Source organism: Coloeus monedula (assembly GCF_965178545.1).
Source record: "Coloeus monedula genome assembly, chromosome: 32".
NCBI classification, from domain to species: Eukaryota; Metazoa; Chordata; class Aves; order Passeriformes; family Corvidae; genus Coloeus; species Coloeus monedula.
Genome location: NC_138812.1, coordinates 367,770 through 390,982, shown reverse-complemented (window position 1 = coordinate 390,982; position 23,213 = coordinate 367,770). Strand labels below are relative to the sequence as shown.

The 23,213-nt window shown below is 50.1% G+C and overlaps 1 gene segment (V, D, J or C); it reads right to left on the bottom strand.

Moving 5' to 3' along the window:
- Window positions 1-5,295: 5,295 nt before the first annotated feature.
- Window positions 5,296-23,213, bottom strand: part of LOC309583680 (Ig gamma-1 chain C region, membrane-bound form-like) — a 71,803-nt gene continuing 53,885 nt past the window's right edge. Inside the window, exons 2-7 of the C gene segment in view lie at window positions 22,064-22,360; window positions 19,307-19,612; window positions 16,867-17,187; window positions 13,756-14,103; window positions 6,927-7,060; window positions 5,296-5,349 (exon numbers count right to left, since the gene is read on the bottom strand).

The following is a 23,213-nucleotide window of genomic DNA, read 5'->3' as shown; positions in this document are numbered from 1 at the left end:
CCGGGAGTTTTGGCTGTTAAAAGTGGGGATTTTCCAGCCATTTGGGGGCAGATTTTAAGCCAAAAAATTGAGGATTTGGGGGTAAAAGAAACCGAGGTTTTGGGGCAGAAAAGTGAAGATTTTTGTGTGGAAAAACCCCGATTTCGAGGGGCAGAAAATGAAGATTTTGGAGCCAAAATTCACCGTTTTTTCCCTAAAAAACCCCGGGAATTTGGGATCGGAACGAGGTGAAAATGGGGATTTGGGGCAGACTGGGGGGGGGGGGGATGGGAAATTTGGGGGGGAAAAGGGGGGAAATGGTAAAAATGTGATTTTTTTTTTCCCTAAAAATCGCGGAATTTTGCTGTGAAATGTGTGGGATTCGTGCCTTAAAATGTGGGGTTTTGCCTTAAAACGTGGGATTTTGCCTTAAAATGTGGGGGTTTGCCTTAAAACGTGGGATTTTGCTGTAAAATGTTGGATTTTGCCTTAAAATGTGGAGTTTTGCCCGAAAATTTGTCATTTTGCCTTAAAAAAGTGGAATTTTCCTGGAAAACCCCAGGATTTTCACGCCCTAAAAAGTGGAATTTTGTCCTTAAAATGCAGGATTTGAGCCTAAAATAAAGAATTTTGCCCTCGAAGGTGGAATTTTGCCTCAAACTTTGTTTTTTTCGAATAAAATTCAGCAGTTTTTACTTCAAGGTTTGAAGTTTTGCGAGTTTTGTCTTCAAATTCCAAAATTTTGCCCGAAAAATGGGAATTTTGCCTCAAAACGGGGATTTTCCCCTAGAATCGACAATTTTTCCCCAAAATCCGTGATTTTTTTCCCTTAAAATGAGAAATTCTGCCCCAATTTGATTCTTTTACCAGAAAATCGATTTTTTTGGACCAAAATTAGGCTTTCAATCCCCCGAAATCCTCATTTTTCTGCCTCAAAAATCATCATTTTCCCATCCCAAAATTCCTCATTTTTCTGCCTGAAAATCGCCGCTTTTAAAGCCCCGAAATCCCCATTTTTCCACCCAAAAATCCCTTTAAAATCCCATTTTTCATGAAAATCTTCTCTTTTTTTCCTCCTTGAAATCCTCATCTTTTAAAAAATCATGGATTTCGACCCCAAAACCTCTTTTTTTCCCTTAAATTCTATTTTCCCTTGAAATTTTAATTTTCAGCCCCGAAATTCGGATTTTTCAGGCCAAAAATGGAAAGTTTTGCCCAAAATCCGTGATTTTTACCTCAAAATCTGGAATCTTTTCGCCCGAAAATCGGATTTTTCTTCATTAAAAATCAACGTTTTGCCCAAACTCTGCAATTTTCGCCCCGAGATTCTCATTTTTTCCTGTCAATTGTTTTTTTTCCGCTTCAAAGCGATATTTTTGCCCAAAATATGCAAATTTCACCCCAAACTTTCGGGTTTTGCTACCGCTGAAATTCAGCTTTTACCCAAAACCTTTGGGATTTCCCCTAAATAGGGTGGGGAGGCCAAAACTGGCGACTTTTGACCCCAAAATTTGCATTTCTCACCCCAGCTGCGGCGCTTTTTGCCCGAAATTGGCTTTTTTCACCTTGAGATCCTCAGCTTTGCCCAAAAACCGAAGTTCTGCCCCTAAAACTCCGAGGTTTTGCCCAAAAATGGTGGGTTTTTTCACCCAAAACCTGACTTCTAATCCAAAATTCAGCATTTTTTGCCCCAAATCTGCCGGGTTTGCCTCAAAATTCACATTTTTACACCCAAAATTCCCATTTTTTAACCCCTAAAGTCGTATTTTTCACCCCACATTTCACCTTTTCCCCAGTTCACATTTTTTAATCCAAAATTCAGCATTTTTTGCCCCAAATCTGCCGGGTTTGCCTCAAAATTCACATTTTTACACCCAAATTTCCCATTTTTTAACCCCTAAAGTCGTATTTTTCACCCCACATTTCACCTTTTCCCCAGTTCACATTTTTTAACTCGGAATTTCACCTTTTTTCCCCCAAAATTCACGGGTTTGAGCCAAAAATTCCCGAATTCCCCCCCCAATCCACAATTTTCATTCCGAATTCACTGATTTTCCCTTAAAATTCCATTTTTACCCCAAAATTCCCTATTTTTACCCAAAATTCCCATATTTCACCCAAAAGTCCCCATTTTCACCCAAAATTCCAAATTTTCTCCCCAAAATTCCCAATTTTTACCCCAAAATTCCCATTTTTTTACCCAAAATCCACAATTTTCACTGAGAATTCACCGATTTTCCCTTAAAATTCCATTTTGACCCCAAAATTCCCTATTTTTACCCAAAATTTCCCATTTTAACGTCAAAATTCCTGATTTTCCCCCAAATTTTCATGTTTTTCCCAAAATTCGGGGGTTTCACCCCAAATTTTCACATTTTTCCCCAAAATTCGGATTTTTCACCCCCAATTTTGCAGCTTTCAGCACCAAACTCCAACCTCGACCTAAAACCTCCAATTCCCCCCTCCCAAAATAGCTTTTTTCACCCCAAAACCACCGAATTTGCCTAAAATCGCCTTTTTTAAACCCAAACCCGTCAGCTGATAAAAAAAGGGGATTTTGGGGCTTTTTTGAGCCCCCAAAATTTGCATTTTTCACCTTAAAATCAACCCCCCAAGAAATGAAGAATTTCGAGCTGAAAATTTGGGCCAAAAAACAACGATTTTGGGGCCTCCACGCGAGGATTTTTCACCGCCCCAAATCCAGATTTTTGGCCTTAAAAATTGGGATTCTTCTTGACCCAAAATCGGCTTTTTTTGCTTTAAAATTCCTGGATTTCCTTCTGCTCCCAACGAGGATTTTTGGAACGAGAAAATTCCAGGGGTTTCGCCCCAAAATTGTTTTTTTTTTTCAACCCCCAAATCCCCATTTTTCACCCCGAAGTCCCCGATTTTCCCTCAAAGTCGCGGTTTCCCCCCAAAATTCACGGATTTACCCCAAAATCCGCAGTTTGAACTCCAAATTCCCGGTTTTTGCCCCAAAATCCCCAATTTTTTCCCAAAATCCCCATTTTTTCCCACTTTTCCCCCCAAAATCCACAAATTCCACTCCGACTCCACCTTTTCCGTTCCAAATTCGCCTTTATTGCCCCAAAATCGAGGATTTTTCCGCCGCAATCTCCACAAAGTTACAAAAATCTCCATTTTTCACCCCAAAATTCTCGATTTTCACCCAAAATTCTCCATTTTTACCCCAAATTCCCCATTTTTACCCAAAATTCTCAATTTTCACCCCAAAATTCCCCATTTTTCACCCCAAAATCCCCGATTTTTACCCAAAATTCCCAATTTTCACCCCAAATTCCCCAATTTCGGCACCAAAATCGGGAATTTCCCTCCCAGTTCATCCCAGTACAAACCAGTAACCCCTGAACCCCCTCCCAGTTCCTCCCAGTCCCTCCCAGTTCATCCCAGTTTGACCCCAGTCCCTCCCAACCCCCTCCCAGTATAACCCAGTATAACCCAGTATAACCCAGTATAACCCAGTAGAAACCAATAGAAACCAGTAGAAACCAGTCCCCTCCCAGTACAACCCGGTAAAACCCAGTATAAACCAGTCTGACCAGTATAAACCAGTATAAACCAGTATAACCCAGTCCCCCCAGTCCCTCCCAATCCCCTCCCACTCCCCTCCCTGTTCCCTCCCAGTATAACCCAGTATAACCAGTATAAACCAGTAAAAACCAGTATAAACCAGTATAAACCAGTAGCACCCAGTCCTTCCCAGTCCCCTCCCAACCCCTCCCAGTATAAACCAGTATAACCCAGTATAACCCAGTACAACCCAGTATAACCCAGTATAAACCAGTATAAACCAGTGTAAACCAGTATAACCCAGTATAACCAGTATAAACCAGTGTAAACCAGTCCCCCCAGTCCCTCCCAATTCCCTCCCAGTCCCCTCCCAGTATAAACCAGTACAACCCAGTACAACCCAGTATAGCTCAGTATAAACCAGTATAACCCAGTATAAACCAGTCCCCCCAGTCCCTCCCAACCCCCCTCCCAGTATAACCCAGTATAACCAGTATAACCCAGTGCAAACCAGTATAACCCAGTATAACCAGTATAAACCAGTGCAAACCAGTATAAACCAGTAGGACCCACTCCCTCCCAGTCCCTCCCAACCCCCTCCCACTCCCCTCCCAGTATAACCCAGTATAACCCAGTATAACCCAGTATAAACCAGTATAACCCAGTAAAACCCAGTATAACCCAGTGTAAACCAGTATAAACCAGTCCCCCCAGTCCCTCCCAATCCCCTCCCAGTCCCCTCCCAGTATAAACCAGTACAACCCAGTATAACCCAGTATAGCTCAGTATAAACCAGTATAACCCAGTATAAACCAGTATAAACCAGTGTAAACCAGTATAACCCAGTATAACCAGTATAAACCAGTGTAAACCAGTCCCCCCAGTCCCTCCCAATTCCCTCCCAGTCCCCTCCCAGTATAAACCAGTACAACCCAGTACAACCCAGTATAGCTCAGTATAAACCAGTATAACCCAGTATAAACCAGTCCCCCCAGTCCCTCCCAACCCCCCTCCCAGTATAACCCAGTATAACCAGTATAACCCAGTGCAAACCAGTATAACCCAGTATAACCAGTATAAACCAGTGCAAACCAGTATAAACCAGTAGGACCCACTCCCTCCCAGTCCCTCCCAACCCCCTCCCACTCCCCTCCCAGTATAACCCAGTATAACCCAGTATAACCCAGTATAAACCAGTATAACCCAGTAAAACCCAGTATAACCCAGTGTAAACCAGTATAAACCAGTCCCCCCAGTCCCTCCCAATCCCCTCCCAGTCCCCTCCCAGTATAAACCAGTACAACCCAGTATAACCCAGTATAGCTCAGTATAAACCAGTATAACCCAGTATAAACCAGTATAAACCAGTAGGACCCACTCCCTCCCAGTCCCACCCAACCCCCACCCAGTCCCCTCCCAGTATAACCCAGTATAAACCAGTACAAACCAGTATAAACCAGTATAACCCAGTCCCCCCCAGTCCCTCCCAACCCCCCTCCCAGTATAAACCAGTATAACTCAGTATAAACCAGTATAACCCAGTATAACCCAGTATAACCAGTATAAACCAGTAAAACCCAGTATAACCCAGTGTAAACCAGTATAACCCAGTACAAACCAGTATAAACCAGTCCCCCCAGTCCCTCCCAGTTCCCTCCCAATCCCCTCCCAGTCCCCTCCCAGTATAACCCAGTATAACCCAGTCTAAACCAGTCTAAACCAGTCTAAACCAGTCTAAACCAGTATAAACCAGTATAAACCAGTATAAACCAGTATAAACCAGTCTCACGCCCCCTGCTGGACGCTCAGCCTCAGGAGGGAGCTCAGCACCCACTGCACCTGCACCAGTACAGACCAGTACAAACCAGTACAGACCAGTACAAACCAGTACAGACCAGTACAGACCAGTACAAACCAGTACAAATCAGTACAGACCAGTACAGACCAGTACAGACCAGTACAGACCAGTACAGACCAGTGACGCCTCCCAGTCCCTCCCAGTATAAACCAGCAACCCCTGAACCCCCTCCCAGACCGCCCCAGTCCCTCCCAGTCCATCCCAGTTTGACCCCAGTTCCCTCCCAGTCCATCCCAGTTCATCCCAGTATAAACCAGTAACCCCCGAATCCCCTCCCAGTCCCTCCCAGTCCCCCCCAGACCCTCCCAATCCCCTCCCAGTTCATCCCAGTATAAACCAGTAATCCCAAACCCTGTCCCAGTCCCTCCCAATCCCCTCCCAGTTTGATCCCAGTTTGATCCCAGTTTGATCCCAGTTCCCTCCCAGTCCAGACCAGTATAAACCAGTAACCCCCAATCCCCTCCCAGTCCCCCCCAGTCCCTCCCAGTTCCCTCCCAGTCTCTCCCAGTATAAACCAGTAACCCCAAATCCTCTCCCAGTCCCTCCCAGTTTGATCCCAGTTCCCTCCCAATCCCTCCCAGTCCCTCCCAGTCTAGACCAGTATAAACCAGTAACCCCAAATCCCCTCCCAGTCCCTCGCAGTTTGATCCCAGTTTGATCCCAGTTTGATCCCAGTCCCTCCCAGTCCCCTCTCGGTCCCTCCCAGTTCCCTCCCAGTTCCCTCCCAGTCCCTCCCAGTTCCCTCCCAGTCCCTCCCAGTCTCTCCCAGTCTCTCCCAGTATAAACCAGTAACCCCAAATCCTCTCCCAGTCCCCTCCCAGTCCCTCCCAGTCCCTCCCAGTTTGATCCCAGTTTGATCCCAGTCCCTCCCAATCCCCTCCCAGTCCATCCCAGTTCCCTCCCAGTCCCTCCCAGTCTCTCCCAGTATAAACCAGTAACCCTGAACCCCCTCCCAGTCCCTCCCAGCTGCTCCCAGTATAAACCAGTAACCCCAAATCCTCTCCCAGTCCCCTCCCAGTCCCTCCCAGTCCCTCCCAGTTTGATCCCAGTTTGATCCCAGTCCCTCCCAGTCCCTCCCAGTCCCTCCCAGTTCCCTCCCAGTCCCTCCCAGTCCATCCCAGTTCGATCCCAGTTTGTCCCAGTCCCTCCCAGTTCCCTCCCAATCCCCTCCCAGTCCCTCCCAGTCCCTCCCAGTTTGTCCCAGTGCTCCCAGTTTGATCCCAGTTCGATCCCAGTTTGTCCCAGTCCCTCCCAGTTTGATCCCAGTTTGATCCCAGTCCATCCCAGTTCCCTCCCAGTCCCTCCCAGTCCCTCCCAGTTTGTCCCAGTGCTCCCAGTTTGATCCCAGTTTGATCCCAGTCCATCCCAGTTCCCTCCCAGTCCCTCCCAGTTCCCTCCCAGTTTGTCCCAGTGCTCCCAGTTTGATCCCAGTTCGATCCCAGTTTGTCCCAGTGCTCCCAGTTCGATCCCAGTTCCCTCCCAGTTTGTCCCAGTGCTCCCAGTTTGATCCCAGTTCGATCCCAGTTCCCTCCCAGTTTGTCCCAGTGCTCCCAGTTACCTTGCAGAGGGTGACGGTGGCTCCGTAGCCGACGCTGAGGAGGAAGAGGGTGACGAAGACGCCCAGGGTGTCCCAGGGTCCCCCCGCGGGGGCCTCGGGCTCCTCCAGCCACAGCTCCGGGGGCAGCCACAGCTCTGCGGGTCCCAGTACAAACCAGTAAGAACCAGTTCAAACCAGTAAAAACCAGTATAAACCAGTTTAAACCAGTTTGGCCCATTTTTGATGGGTTTTTTTGGTGTTTTCCCATTCCCAGTTGCTCCCAGTTGCCCCTCCCAGCTCTCCCAGCACAGGTCGGGGGGATAGTCCCAGTACAAACCAGTATAAACCAGTATAAACCAGTATAAACCAGTAAAAACCAGTATAAACCAGTTTAAACCAGTTTGGCCCATTTTTGATAGGGTTTTTTGGCATTTTCCCCATTCCCAGTTGCTCCCAGCACAGGCTGGGGGAACAAATCCCAGTTTAGACCAGTACAAACCAGTGAAAACCAGTGAAAACCAGTATAAACCAGTACAAACCAGTACAAACCAGTACAAACCAGTATAAACCAGTTTGACCCATTTTTGATGGGGTTTTTTTTGCATTTTCCCCAATCCCAGTTACTCCCAGTTGCTCCCAGCACAGGCTGGGGGGACAACTCCCAGTTTAAACCAATATAAACCAGTATAAACCAGTTCAAACCAGTTCAAACCAGTTCAAACCAGTATAAACCAGTTTAAACCAGTTTGGCCCATTTTTGATGGGGTTTTTTGGCGTTTTCCCCATTCCCAGTTGCTCCCAGTTGCCCCTCCCAGCTCTCCCAGCACAGGTCGGGGGGATAGTCCCAGTATAAACCAGTATAAACCAGTATAAACCAGTATAAACCAGTATAAACCAGTTTGACCCATTTTTGATAGGGTTTTTTGGCATTTTCCCCATTCCCAGTTGCTCCCAGCACAGGCTGGGGGAACAAATCCCAGTTTAGACCAGTACAAACCAGTGAAAACCAGTATAAACCAGTACAAACCAGTACAAACCAGTACAAACCAGTATAAACCAGTTTGACCCATTTTTGATGGGTTTTTTTGCATTTTCCCCAATCCCAGTTACTCCCAGTTGCTCCCAGCACAGGCTGGGGGGACAAGTCCCAGTTTAAACCAATATAAACCAGTATAAACCAGTTCAAACCAGTTCAAACCAGTTCAAACCAGTACAAACCAGTATAAACCAGTTTGACCCATTTTTGATGGGGTTTTTTGGTGTTTTCCCCATTCCCAGTTGCTCCCAGTTGCCCCTCCCAGCTCTCCCAGCACAGGTTGGGGGGACAGTCCCAGTACAAACCAGTATAAACCAGTTCAAACCAGTAAAACCCAGTAAAAACCAGTATAAACCGGTTCAAACCACTTCAAACCAGTCCAAACCAGTATAAACCAGTTCAGCCCTTTTTTCTCCCCATTCCCAGTTCATCCCAGTTCATCCCAGTCCCTCCCAGTCCCTCCCAGTAACCCCCAAACCCCATCCCAGTCCAGACCAGTCCCTCCCAGTTCATCCCAGTTTGTCCCAGCTGCTCCCAGTCCCTCCCAGTCTGGCCCAGTTTGACCCTGATCCCCTCCCAGTCCATCCCAGTTCATCCCAGTTCCCTCCCAGTATTCCCAGTTCATCCCAGTAACCCCCAAACCCCTCCCAGTTGCTCCCAGTCTCTCCCAGTTCATCCCAGTCCCTCCCAGTTCATCCCAGTCCCTCCCAGTCTGGCCCAGTTTGACCCCGATCCCCTCCCAGTTGCTCCCAGTTCATCCCAGTAACCCCCAAACCTCATCCCAGTCTAGACCAGTCCCTCCCAGTTCATCCCAGTTTGTCCCAGTTCATCCCAGTCTGACCCTAGTTTGTCCCAGTTTGACCCCGGTTCATCCCAGTCCCCTCCCGGTCCATCCCAGTTTGACCCCAGTTCCCTCCCAGTTCATCCCAGTTTGAACCCAGTTCATCCCAGTTCATCCCAGTCCCTCCCAGTAACTCCCAAACCCCATCCCAGTCTAGACCAGTCCCTCCCAGTTCATCCCAGTTTGATCCCAGTCCCCTCTCAGTTCCTCCCAGTCCCTCCCAGTTCCCTCCCAGTCCCTCCCAATCCATCCCAGTTCCCTCCCAGTTCATCCCAGTTCCCTCCCAGTCCATCCCAGTTCCCTCCCAGTTCCTCCCAGTTCATCCCAGTTCCCTCCCAGTTCCTCCCAGTCCATCCCAGTTCCCTCCCAGTTCCCTCCCAGTCCCTCCCAGTCCATCCCAGTTCATCCCAGTTCATCCCAGTTTGACCCCAGTTCCCTCCCAGTTCCCTCCCAGTAACCCCCGTCTTAATCAACCGCCCCAATCAAGTAATTAATGACCCTTCATTAATGAATGGATGGCCTTTAATTAATGATTCCCCCTAATTAATGGCCTGTAATTAATGGATGCCCCAATTAACGACCCCGAATCCCATCAACCCCTTAATTAGTGACTCCAGGCCCATTAATCCCTTAATTAGTGACCCCAGGCTCCTTAATTAGTGACCCCAGGCCCATCAACCCCTTAATTAGTAACCCCAGGCTCATTAATTCCCTTAATTAGTGACCCCAGGCTCATTAATTCCCTTAATTAGTGACTCCAGGCCCCTTAATTAGTGACCCCAGGCCCATCAATTCCCTTAATTAGTGACCCCAGACTCATTAATTCCCTTAATTAGTGACTCCAGGCCCCTTAATTAGTGACCCCAGGCCCATCAATTCCCTTAATTAGTGACCCCAGACTCATTAATTCCCTTAATTAGTGACTCCAGGCCCCTTAATTAGTGACCCCAGGCCCATCAATTCCCTTAATTAGTGACCCCAGGCTCATTAATTCCCTTAATTAGTGACCCCAGGCTCATTAATTCCCTTAATTAGTGACTCCAGGCCCCTTAATTAGTGACCCCAGGCCCATCAACCCCTTAATTAGTAACCCCAGGCTCATTAATTCCCTTAATTAGTGACTCCAGGCCCCTTAATTAGTGACCCCAGGCCCATCAATTCCCTTAATTAGTGACCCCAGACTCATTAATTCCCTTAATTAGTGACTCCAGGCCCCTTAATTAGTGACCCCAGGCCCATCAATTCCCTTAATTAGTGACCCCAGGCTCATTAATCCCTTAATTAGTGACCCCAGGCTCCTTAATTAGTGACCCCAGGCCCATCAACCCCTTAATTAGTAACCCCAGGCTCATTAATTCCCTTAATTAGTGACTCCAGGCCCCTTAATTAGTGACCCCAGGCCCATCAATTCCCTTAATTAGTGACCCCAGACTCATTAATTCCCTTAATTAGTGACTCCAGGCCCCTTAATTAGTGACCCCAGGCCCATCAATTCCCTTAATTAGTGACCCCAGGCTCATTAATCCCTTAATTAGTGACTCCAGGCCCCTTAATTAGTGACCCCAGGCCCATCAATTCCCTTAATTAGTGACCCCAGGCTCATTAATCCCTTAATTAGTGACTCCAGGCCCCTTAATTAGTGACCCCAGGTCCATCAATTCCCTTAATTAGTAACCCCAGGCTCATTAATCCCTTAATTAGTGACTCCAGGCCCCTTAATTAGTGACCCCAGGCTCCTTAATTAGTGACCCCAGGCTCATTAATCCCTTAATTAGTGACCCCAGGCCCCTTAATTAGTGACCCCAGGCTCCTTAATTAGTGACCCCAGGCTCATTAATCCCTTAATTAGTGACCCCAGGCCCATCAATTCCCTTAATTAGTGACCCCAGACTCATTAATTCCCTTAATTAGTGACTCCAGGCCCCTTAATTAGTGACCCCAGGCCCATCAATTCCCTTAATTAGTGACCCCAGGCTCATTAATCCCTTAATTAGTGACCCCAGGCTCCTTAATTAGTGACCCCAGGCCCATCAATTCCCTTAATTAGTGACCCCAGGCTCATTAATCCCTTAATTAGTGACTCCAGGCCCCTTAATTAGTGACCCCAGGCCCATCAATTCCCTTAATTAGTGACCCCAGGCTCATTAATCCCTTAATTAGTGACTCCAGGCCCCTTAATTAGTGACCCCAGGTCCATCAATTCCCTTAATTAGTGACCCCAGGCTCATTAATCCCTTAATTAGTGGCCCCAGGCTCATTAATCCCTTAATTAGTGACCCCAGGCCCCTTAATTAGTGACCCCAGGCCCCTTAATCCCTTAATTAGTGACTCCAGGCCCCTTAATTAGTGACCCCAGGCCCATTAATCCCTTAATTAGTGACCTCTAATTAGCGAATCCCCCTCATTAACCCCCTTTAATTAACGACCCCAATTAACGACTGGTGCTAATTAGCGCTAATGAGGCCCAACTGGGGCCTAATCCTCGAAATCAACGAACTAAGGGCCTTCCATCCGTTAATTAGTGCTAATTAAGTTAATTAGTCTCATTAAGGGAGTTCCTGGGGAGGGAAAGGGTCGGGAACCCCAAAGGGCCCCAAAATCCCCGATTTTTACCCCAAAAAACACCGAAATCGATCAAGAAATCACCTGTAATCGACTAATTATCACTAATTCTCACCAATTCTCACTAATTATCACTAATTAAGTTAATTAAGGGAGTTCTTGTGGATGAAACCGAGCGTGAACCCCAAAACCCCATCCCCAAACAGACCCCAAAATCCCGATTTTTTCCCCAAAAAACACCGAAATTAATCAATAAATCGTCTTTAATCAACTAATTATCACTAATTATACCACTAATTAAGTTAATGATTCTAATTAAGGGAGTTCTTGTGGACGAAATGGATCGGGATTCCCAAACCATGGCCCCAAACAGCCCCAAAATCCCAATTTTTCCCCAAAAAACACCAAAATTAATCAATAAATCGTCTTTAATCAACTAAATATCACTAATTCTCACTAATTCTCACTAATTACTGCTGATTATCACTAATTAAGTTAATTAAGGGAGTTCTTGTGGACGAAATGGATCGTGATTCCCAAACCCATCCCCAAACGGCCCCAAAATCCCGATTTTTCCCCAAAAATCACCCCAAAACATCAATAAATCACCTTTAATCAACTAGATATCACTAATTCCCACTAATTCTCGCTAATTCTCACTAATTACTGCTGATTATCACTAATTAAGTTAATTAAGGGAGTTCTTGTGGATGAAACTGAGCATGAACCCCAAAACCCAGCCCCAAACAGCCCCAAAACCCCGATTTTTCCCCAAAAATCACCCCAAAACATCCATAAATCACCTTTAATCAACTAAATATCACTAATTGCCACTAATTAAGTTAATGACTCTAATTAAGGCAGTTCCTAGTGACGAAACTGAGCCCGAACCCCAAAACCCCAGCCCCAAACAGCCCCAAAATCCCAATTTTTCCCCAAAACCACCAAAATTAATCAATAAATCGTCTTTAATCAACTAAATATCACTAGTTCTCACTAATTACGACTGATTCTTACTGATTATCACTAATTATCACTGATTAAGTTAATTAAGGGAGTTCTTGTGGATGAAACCGAGCGTGAACCCCAAAACCCCAGACCCAAACAGACCCCAAACCCCGATTTTTCCCCAAAAACCACCGAAATTCACCAATAAATCTCCTTTAATCAACTAAATATCACTAATTCTCACTAATTCTCACTAATTACTGCTGATTATCACTAATTAAGTTAATTAAGGGAGTTCTTGTGGACGAAATGGATCGTGAATCCCAAACCCATCCCCAAACGGCCCCAAACCCCGATTTTTCCCCAAAAACCACCGAAATTCATCAATAAATCTCCTTTAATCAACTCAATATCACTAATTATCACTAATTAATCTAATGACTCTAATTAAGGCAGTTCCTAGTGACGAAACCGAGCCCGAACCCCAAAACCCCAGACCCAAACAGCCCCCAAACCCCCGGATTTTTCCCCAAAAACCACCAAACTAAATCCGCTTAGTGACCTTTAATGGAGCGATTCAGGCCAATTAGCGCCGCCTGCGTTAATTACCGGGGTTCTTGTGGACGCCCCGCCCCTAATTAAACCCCCGGAGCCCTCAATTAACGGCCCCGAACCCTTCGATCCCTTCATTAACCGCCCGAATTCATCCCTTAGCGACTTCTGGTAGACTAATTAGCGCTAATTAGCACGAATTCCTTTAATTAGTGGCTTCTTGAGGATGAAACCGAGCGCGAACTCCAAACCCCATCCCCAAACAGCCCCAAAATCCCAATTTTTCCCCAAAACCACCAAAATTAATCAATAAATCGTCTTTAATCAACTAAATATCGCTAATTCTCACTAATTCTCACTAATTACTGCTAATTATGACTAATTAAGTTAAGGGAGTTTTTGTGGATGAAATGGATCGTGAATCCCAAACCATGGCCCCAAACCGCGTCCCCAAACAGCCCCAAACCCCCGATTTTTCCCCAAAAAACACCGAAATTCACCAATAAATCTCCTTTAATCAACTAAATATCACTAATTCTCACTAATTCTCACTAATTACTGCTGATTATCACTAATTAAGTTAAATAAGGGAGTTCTTGTGGACGAAATGGATCGTGAATCCCAAACCGCGTCCCCAAACGGCCCCAAACCCCGATTTTTCCCCAAAAACCACCGAAATTCATCAATAAATCTCCTTTAATCAACTCAATATCACTAATTATACCACTAATTAAGCTAATGACTCTAATTAAGGCAGTTCCTAGTGACGAAACCGAGCCTGAACCCCAAAACCCCAGACCCAAACAGCCCCCAAACCCCCGGATTTTTCCCCCAAAAACCACCAAACTAAATCCGCTTAGTGACCTTTAATGGAGCGATTCAGGCCAATTAGCGCCGCCTGCGTTAATTACCGGGGTTCTTGTGGACGCTGCGCTGCACGAAGCGGAGGGGCAGCCCCTCGTGCACCACGGTGCAGACGAAGGAGGAGCCGCGCTCCCACTCGGCCCTGTCCACCTCGAGGCGGCTGTAGAGGAAATAGGAGCCCTCCCCCCCCTTCTCGCGCTGCACCGGCCCCGTCTGCACGGCGGAATTCCCGGAATTCCCGGCGGGAATGCTCTCCTGGTTGCGCTGCCACTGCACGTCGATGGCGTCCGGGAAGAAGCCGCGGGCCAGGCAGGTGAGGGAGAGCGTGGAGCGGGAGCTGGCGGCTTCCTCGGGGGGCGGGGGCAGCAGGAAGACGGAGGGAGGGAGGCGCTTTCCTGGGGGGGGGAAAGGGGAAAAAGGGGGATTTTGGTGAAAAAGGGGGATTTTGGTGAAAAATTGGAAAAGGAAGGGCGGGAATCGGTGAAAAAATGGCGGGAATAGAAGGGGAATTGGGGGGGGAAATGGCGGGAATGGGATTTGGGTGAAAAAAGAGGGGAAATGGTGAAAAAAGGATTTTGGTGAAAAATGGGGAGGAACTGGGAGAAACTGGGGGAAAAATGGCGGGAATAGGAGAAAAAATGGCGGGAATAGAAGGGGGATTGGGGGGAAAAGGGGGAAATAGGGATTCGGGTGAAAAAAGGGGGAAATTGGTGAAAGAAGGGGGATTTTGGTGAAAAACGGGGAGGAATTGGGAGAAATTGGGGAAAAAATGGCGGGAATAGGAGAAAAAATGGCGGAAATAGAGGAGAAATGGGGGGAATGGAGATTTGGGGTGAAAAATGGGGAAATTGGTGAAAATCGGGGAGAAATGGCAAAAAGCAGGGGGAAAATGGGAAAAGGAATGGCGGAAATGGAGGAAATTGGGGGAGGGGGAGCAGGAGCTGGCGGCTTCCTCGGGGGCGGGGGCAGCAGGAAGACGGAGGGAGGGAGGCGCTTTCCTGGGGGGGGAAAGGGGAAAAAGGGGGATTTTGGTGAAAAAGGGGGATTTTGGTGAAAAATTGGGAAAAATTGGAAAAGGAAGGGCGGGAATCGGTGAAAAAATGGCGGGAATAGAAGGGGAATTGGGGGGGAAATGGCGGGAATGGGATTTGGGTGAAAAAAGAGGGGAAATGGTGAAAAAAGGATTTTGGTGAAAAATGGGGAGGAACTGGGAGAAACTGGGGAAAAAATGGCGGGAATAGGAGAAAAAATGGCGGGAATAGAAGGGGGATTGGGGGGAAAAGGGGGAAATAGGGATTTGGGTGAAAAAAGGGGAAAATTGGTGAATGAAGGGGGATTTTGGTGAAAAACGGGGAGGAATTGGGAGAAACTGGGTAAAGAAATGGCGGGAATTGGAGAAAAAATGGCGGAAATAGAGGAGAAATGGGGGGAATGGAGATTTGGGGTGAAAAATGGGGAAATTGGTGAAAATCGGGGAGAAATGGCAAAAAGCAGGGGGAAAATGGGAAAAGGAATGGCGGAAATGGAGGAAATTGGGGGAGGGGGAGCAGGAGCTGGCGGCTTCCTCGGGGGCGGGGGCAGCAGGAAGACGGAGGGAGGGAGGCGCTTTCCTGGGGGGGGGAAAGGGGAAAAAGGGGGATTTTGGTGAAAAAGGGGGATTTTGGTGAAAAATTGGGAAAAATTGGAAAAGGAAGGGCGGGAATCGGTGAAAAAATGGCGGGAATAGAAGGGGAATTGGGGGGGGAAATGGCGGGAATGGGATTTGGGTGAAAAAAGAGGGGAAATGGTGAAAAAAGGATTTTGGTGAAAAATGGGGAGGAACTGGGAGAAACTGGGGAAAAAATGGCGGGAATAGGAGAAAAAATGGCGGGAATAGAAGGGGGATTGGGGGGAAAAGGGGGAAATAGGGATTTGGGTGAAAAAAGGGGAAAATTGGTGAATGAAGGGGGATTTTGGTGAAAAACGGGGAGGAATTGGGAGAAACTGGGTAAAGAAATGGCGGGAATTGGAGAAAAAATGGCGGAAATAGAGGAGAAATGGGGGGAATGGAGATTTGGGGTGAAAAATGGGGAAATTGGTGAAAATCGGGGAGAAATAAGGAATTGAGGAAGATTCAGGGGAAAAATGGGGGGAATTGGTGAAAAAATGGCGGGAATAGAAGGAAAAATGGCGGGAATAGAAGGGAAAATGAGGGAACTGGGATTTGGGGTGAAAAAGGGGGATTTTGGTGAAAATCGGTGAGAAATGGGGAGCGATGGGGAGAAATCGGGAAAAATTGGGAAAAAATGGCGGGAATAGAGGGGAAATGGGGGGGAAAGGGGGAAATGGGGATTTGGGGGAAAAAAAGGGGATTTTGGTGAAAAATGGGGAGGAATGAGGGAAAATTGGGAAAAGAAATGGCGGGAATTGGGGAAAAAATGGGGATTTTTCCCCCCCTCCTTTTTCCCTTTTTTTCCCCCCTTTTCCCCCTTTTCCCTTTTTTTCCCCTTTTCCCTCCTTTTTCTCCTTTTCCCTTTTTTCCTTTCTCCCTTTTTTTTCCTTTCCCCTTTTCCTCCCTCTTTCCCCTTTTCCCCCTTTTTCCCCCTTTTCCCCCCCGTTTTTTTCCTTTTTTCCCTTTTTCTCCCTTTTTCCCCCCCTTTCCCCTTTTCCCCTTTTTCCCCCTTTTCCCCCCTTTTTTTTCCCCCTTTTCCCTTTTCCCCCTTTCCCCTTTTTCTCCCTTTTTTCCCCCTTTTCCCCCTTTTCCTTTTCCCCCTTTTCCCCCCTTTTTTTCTCCCCTTTTCCCCCTTTCCCTTTTTCCCCTTTTCCCCCTTTTTTCTCCCCTTTTCCCCTTTTCCCCCTTTCCCTTTTCCCCCCTTTTCTCCCTTTTTTTCCCCCTTTTCCCCTTTTTCCCCTTTCCCCCCTTTTTTTTCTCCCCTTTTCCCCTTTCCCTTTTCCCTTTTCCCCCTTTTTTCCCCCCTTTTCCCCCTTTCCCTTTTCCCCCCTTTTCCCCCTTGTTTTTCCCCCTTTCCCTCCTTTTTCCCCTTTTCCTTCCCCCCCTTTTTTTTCCCCTTTTTCCCCCCTTTTCCTTCTCCCCTTTTTTTTCCCCTTCCCCCCTTTTTTTTTCCCCTTTCCCTTTTCCCCTCCTTTTTTCCCCCCTTTTCCCCCCACCCTTCTCTCACCCTGCCTCCTCTCCACGCGCCGCTCCACGGGCGCCGGCAGCTCGGCGTGGCTGACGCGGCAGACGAAGGCGGTGCCGCTCTCCCAGTCGCGGGTGGCCAGCGGCAGCTCGCTGGTGGCCGTGAAGGTGCCGTTGTACTGGTGGCTCAGCCGCAGCGGCAGCGGCTCCAGGGCGCCGCCCGACGCCCGCGCCCACGTCACCGCCAGGCCCTCGTCGCTGGGCAGGCTGGTCACCAGGCACAGCAGCTTGGGCGACTGCGAGATGTACAGGTCCGAGGGCGACGGCGGCACGGCGAAGACGCGGATGGGGCTGGACGATTGGGCTGGGGGGGAGGGAGGGAGGGAGAGAGGTTGGGGGGGTGGTTGGAGAGATCAAAACGTGACCCGAGATGGGCGGAGATCCCAAAAACCCGACTTGGGGTGGTTGGAGAGCTCAAAACTCAACTCGAGGTGGTCGGAGAGCTCAAAAACTCGACTTGGGGTGGTTGGAGAGCTCAAAACTCGACCCGAGATGGTTGGAGAGCTCAAAACTCAACGTGGGGTGGTTGGAGATACCAAAAACTCGACCCAAGATGGTTGGAGAGCTCAAAAACTCAACTTGGGGTGGTTGGAGAGCTCAAAACCCAACTCGAGATGGGCAGAGATCCCAAAAACTCGACTTGGGGTGGTTGGAGAGCTCAAAACGCGACCCGAGATGGGCAGAGATCCCAAAAACTCAACTTGGGGTGGTTGGAGAGCTCAAAACTCAACTCGAGGTGGTCGGAGAGCTCAAAACTCAACGTGGGGTGGTTGGAGAGATCAAAATGTGACCCGAGATGGGCAGAGATCCCAAAAACTCAACTTGGGGTGATTGGAGAGCTCAAAACTCAACTCGAGGTGGTCGGAGAGCTCAAAAACTCAACTTGGGGTGGTTGGAGAGCTCAAAACGCGACCCAAAATGGTCGGAGAGCTCAAAAAGTCGACTTGGGGTGGTTGGAGAGATCAAAACGTGACCCGAGATGGGCAGAGATCCCAAAAACTCAACTTGGGGTGGTTGGAGAGCTCAAAACTCAACTCGAGGTGGTCGGAGAGCTCAAAAACTCAACTTGGGGTGGTTGGAGAGCTCAAAACGCGACCCAAAATGGTCGGAGAGCTCAAAAAGTCGACTTGGGGTGGTTGGAGAGATCAAAACGTGACCCGAGATGGGCAGAGATCCCAAAAACTCAACTTGGGGTGGTTGGAGAGCTCAAAACTCGACCCAAAATGGTCGGAGAGCTCAAAAAGTCAACTTGGGGTGGTTGGAGAGATCAAAACTCGACGCGAGATGGTTGGAGAGCTCAAAACTCAACGTGGGGTGGTTGGAGACCCCAAAACCCAACTCGAGATGGTCGGAGAGCTCAAAAACTCGACTTGGGGTGGTTGGAGAGCTCAAAACGCGACCCGAGATGGGCAGAGATCCCAAAAACCCGACTTGGGGTGGTTGGAGAGCTCAAAACTCAACTTGGGGTGGTTGGAGAGATCAAAATGTGACCCGAGATGGGCAGAGATCCCAAAAACTCAACTTGGGGTGGTTGGAGAGCTCAAAACTCAACTCGAGGTGGTTGGAGAGCTCAAAAACCCGACTTGGGGTGGTTGGAGAGCTCAAAACGCGACCCAAAATGGTCGGAGAGCTCAAAAAGTCGACTTGGGGTGGTTGGAGAGATCAAAACGTGACCCGAGATGGGCAGAGATCCCAAAAACTCAACTTGGGGTGGTTGGAGAGCTCAAAACTCGACCCGAGATGGTTGGAAAGCTCAAAACTCAACGTGGGGTGGTGGGAGATACCAAAAACTCGACCCAAGATGGTTGGAGAGCTCAAAAAGTCGACTTGGGGTGGTTGGAGAGCTCAAAAACTCGACTTGGGGTGGTCGGAGAGCTCAAAAACTCGACTTGGGGTGGTTGGAGAGCTCAAAACTCAACTCGAGGTGGTCGGAGAGCTCAAAAACTCAACTTGGGGTGGTTGGAGAGCTCAAAACTCGACCCGAGATGGTTGGAGAGCTCAAAACTCAACGTGGGGTGGTTGGAGACCCCAAAACCCAACTCGAGATGGTTGGAGAGCTCAAAAACTCAACTTGGGGTGGTTGGAGAGCTCAAAACTCAACTTGGGGTGGTTGGAGAGCTTAAAAACTCAACTCGGGGTGGTTGGAGAGCTCAAAACACAACTCGAGATGGTTGGAGATCCCAAAAACCCAACTCGGGGTGGTTGGAGACCCTCAGGACTCGACCCAAGATGGTCGGAGATCCCAAAACTCAACTCGAGATGGTTGGAGACCCTCAAAACCCAACTCGGGGTGGTTGGAGACTCCAAAAGTCAACTCAAGACCATGGAAGACCCCAAACTCAACTTGGGCTCAACCCAAGACCCCCCAACCCAACTTGGGCTCAACCCAAGCCCCTTCCGCCCCCGTCGCCCCCTGGGCTCACCCGAACACCTCCTGGCCGGCGCCTCCTGGACCGTGCTGGAGGCCGCGTGCGCCACTCGGCAGGAGAAGCTCTCATCTCTCCACTCGCCCAGCGAGACGTTGACGCGCGACACCACGCGGAAGGTGCCGGCGGCGTTGCCGGGCCTGGCGGGCTCGGTGTGGGCGTGGTCCAAGGGCTGCCCGTCCATCAGCCAGGTGACGGTGACGGGGGCAGGGGAGAAGCCGCTGACCAGGCACATGAGCTCCACCACGCCGCCATCAGAGCAGGCTTGGAAGACGTCAACGGTGGGCGCGCGGGCGGTGGCACCTGCTGGGAGGGGACGGGGACGTCAGTAGGTCCAAGATGGCGGCGCGGGGTCAAGGTTGGGTTGGGTTGGGTCAGTGTTGGGTTGGGTTGAGTTGGGTTGGGTTGGGTCAACGTTGCGTTGGGTTGGGTCAATGTTGGGTTGGGTTGGGTTGGGTTGAGTCAATGTTGGGTTGAGTCAAGGTTGGGTTGGGTTGAGTCAATGTTGAGTTGGGTTGGGTCAATGTTGGGTTGGGTTGGGTTGGGTTGGGTCAACGTTGCGTTGGGTTGGGTCAATGTTGGGTTGGGTTGGGTTGGGTTGAGTCAATGTTGGGTTGAGTCAAGGTTGGGTTGGGTTGAGTCAATGTTGGGTTGGGTTGGGTCAATGTTGGGTTGAGTCAAGGTTGGGTTGGGTTGGGTAAATGTTGGGTTGGGTTGGGTCAATGTTGGGTTGGGTTGGGTTGGGTTGAGTCAATGTTGGGTTGAGTCAAGGTTGGGTTGGGTTGGGTCAATGTTGGGTTGGGTTGCGTCAATGTTGGGTTGGGTTGGGTTGGGTTGAGTCAATGTTGGGTTGAGTCAAGGTTGGGTTGGGTTGGGTCAAGGTTGGGTTGGGTTGGGTCAACGTTGGGTTGAGTCAACGTTGTTGAGTTGAGTTGGGTCAACGTTGGGTGGGGTTAGGCCAACGTTGGGTTGGGTCGAGTCAACGTTGGGTTGGGTCGAGTCAACGTTGGGTTGGGTCGAGTCAACGTTGGGTTGGGTCAACGTTGTTGGGTTGGGTTGGGTCAGACCTACCTGGGGTCAAGCTTTCGGGGATGGAGGGGCCCCCCGAGGTCACGCCGAGGTCACCCCGAGTTGAGTGGGGAGCCCTGGAGGTCCCTACGGAGGCGGCGGCGAGGCTGGAGAGCCTCGGGGAGGTTCTTGAAGGACCTCGAGGGGGGGTCGGAGAACCTCGAGGAGGTTCTCGGAGGAACCGCCCCCCTCGACCTCCTCCCAGATATTTTGGGGGGTCTGGGACCTACCTGGGGTCGAGGATTGAGGGGGAGTGTCCCTCAAGGTGTTGGTGGGGGTGAAGCCTACGGAGATGCCACCAAGGGTTGGTCAAGGGGGGGGTGGAGAACCCTCCGGAATCGGCGTTGGGGGGGGGAGGGGTCGAAGGAAGGGGGTTGGAGACCCCTCCCCACCCCCGCACCCCGAAAGTCGCGGTGGGGTTGACTCGGGGGTCTCGGAGACCCCGGAAGTCAAGGTTGGGTGGAGTTAAGATGGTGGAAGAGGTCGAAACTCAACTGGGGTCACCTCGAGGGTCTTGGAGACCCTCCAAGTCAAGATTGGGTCAACCCAAGACCCCAAAACTCAAGTTGGGGTCATCCCAAGACACTCAAAGACCCCAAAACCCAACTTGAGGCTGTTGAAGACCCCAAAAGTCAAAGTTGGGGCAACCCAAGACCCTCAAAGACCCCAAAAGTCAAAGTTGGGGCAACCCAAGACCCTCAAAGACCCCGAAAGTCAAAATTTTGTCAACTGAAGTCCATGGAAGACCCCAAACCCCAAAATTTGGTCAACTGAAGACCCTCAATGATCCCAAAACCCAGCCGGGATCAATTGAAGACCAGGGGAGACCCCAAAAGTCAAAGTTGGGTCAACTGAAGACCCCAAAACCCAAAATTTGGTGAACCCAAGACCCTCAGAGACCCCAAAACCCAACTGGGGTCAATTGAAGACCCTCAAAGACCCCAAAAGTCAAAGTTGGGTCAACCAAAGACCCTCAAAGACCCCAAAAGTCAAAATTTGGTGAACCCGAGACCCTCAAAGGCCCCGAAAGTCAAAGTTGGGTCAACCAAAGACCCCAAACCCCAAAATTTCAACCGAAGACCCTCAAAGACCCCAAAAGTCAAAGTTGGGTCAACCAAAGACCCTCAAAGACCCCAAAGTCAAAGTTGGGTCAACCAAAGACCCCAAACCCCAAAATTTCAACCGAAGACCCTCAAAGACCCCAAAAGTCAAAGTTGGGTCAACCAAAGACCCTCAAAGACCCCAAAAGTCAAAATTTGGTCAACCCGAGACCCTCAAAGACCCCAAAGTCAAAGTTGGGTCAACCAAAGACCCTCAAAGACCCCAGAAGTCAAAGTTGGGTCAACCCAAGACCCTCAAAGACCCCAAAGTCAAAGTTGGGTCAACCCAAGACCCCAAAACTCAAAATTTCATCAACCGAAGACCCTCAAAGACCCCAAACCCAAAACTGGGTCAACCCAAGGCCCCAAAACTCAAAATTCCATCAACCGAAGACCCTCAAAGACCCCAAAAGTCAAAGCTGGGTCAAACCAAGACCCTCAAAGACCCCAAACCCAAAACTGGGTCAACCCAAGGCCCCAAAACTCAAAATTCCATCAACCCAAGACCCTCAAAGGCCCCCAAACCCCAAAACTTCACCAACCCAAGCCCCCCCGAAGCCCCCCGAGCCCCCGGCCCGGCACTCACTTGTCACCCGGACGCTCTTGCTGCTGCTGGTGGCCGCGTGCCGGACGCTGCAGGTGAAGCTCTGGGGGCCGGTGGACGTGGCCGGCAGCCGGACGGTGCTCCCGGACGAGAAGAGGCCGGAGCGGGCGCGGACCTCCGGGATGGGGGCGATGCTTTGGATCGGGGGGGTGGCGCTGGACCAGGAGTAGTCCAGGGGGGAGGGGAGGTAGCCCGTGGCCAGGCAGCCCACGGCCTGCCAGGGGGCGCTGTCGGCGCCGCAGGTGCGCAGCGGGAAGAGGGAGGGGGGGGTGGGGCGGGCTGGGGGTTGGGGGAGGGGTGGGAGAGAGAGGGGGGGGAAAAAAAGGGGGGGGAGGGGTTAGAAAAGGGGGCGGGGCTCCAACGGGGCGGGGCGCCCCCTGGTGGTGAGGCCGTAGGGAGTGCTGTGGGGAGGCTCTGCCCCATAGAGGGGCCTGTGCCCCATAGAGAGGCCTGTGCCCCATAGAGAGCCCATAGGGACCCTTGTGCCCCATAGAGAGCCCTGTGCCCCATAGAGGGGCCCCTCCCGCCCCATAGAGGGGCCTGTGCCCCATAGAGGGGCCCCTCCCGCCCCATAGAGGGGCCTGTGCCCCATAGAGAGCCCTGTGCCCCATAGAGAGCCCATAGGGACCCCTGTGCCCCATAGAGAGCCCTGTGCCCCATAGAGAGCCCTGTGCCCCATAGAGGGGCCCCTCCCGCCCCATAGAGGGGCCCCTCCCGCCCCATAGAGGGGCCTGTGCCCCACAGAGAGCCCATAGAGAGCCCTGTGCCCCATAGAGAGCCCTGTGCCCCATAGAGGGGCCCCTCCCGCCCCATAGAGGGGCCCCTCCCGCCCCATAGAGGGGCCTGTGCCCCACAGAGAGCCCATAGAGAGCCCTGTGCCCCATAGAGAGCCCTGTGCCCCATAGAGGGGCCCCTCCCGCCCCATAGAGGGGCCTGTGCCCCACAGAGAGCCCATAGAGAGCCCTCTGCCCCATAGAGGGGCCTGTGCCCCATAGAGAGGCCCCTCCTGCCCCATAGAGAGCCCATAGAAGGGCCTGTGCCCCATAGAGAGCCCTGTGCCCCATAGAGAGCCCATAGGGACCCCTCTGCCCCATAGAGGGGCCTGCGCCCCACAGAGAGCCCATAGAGAGCC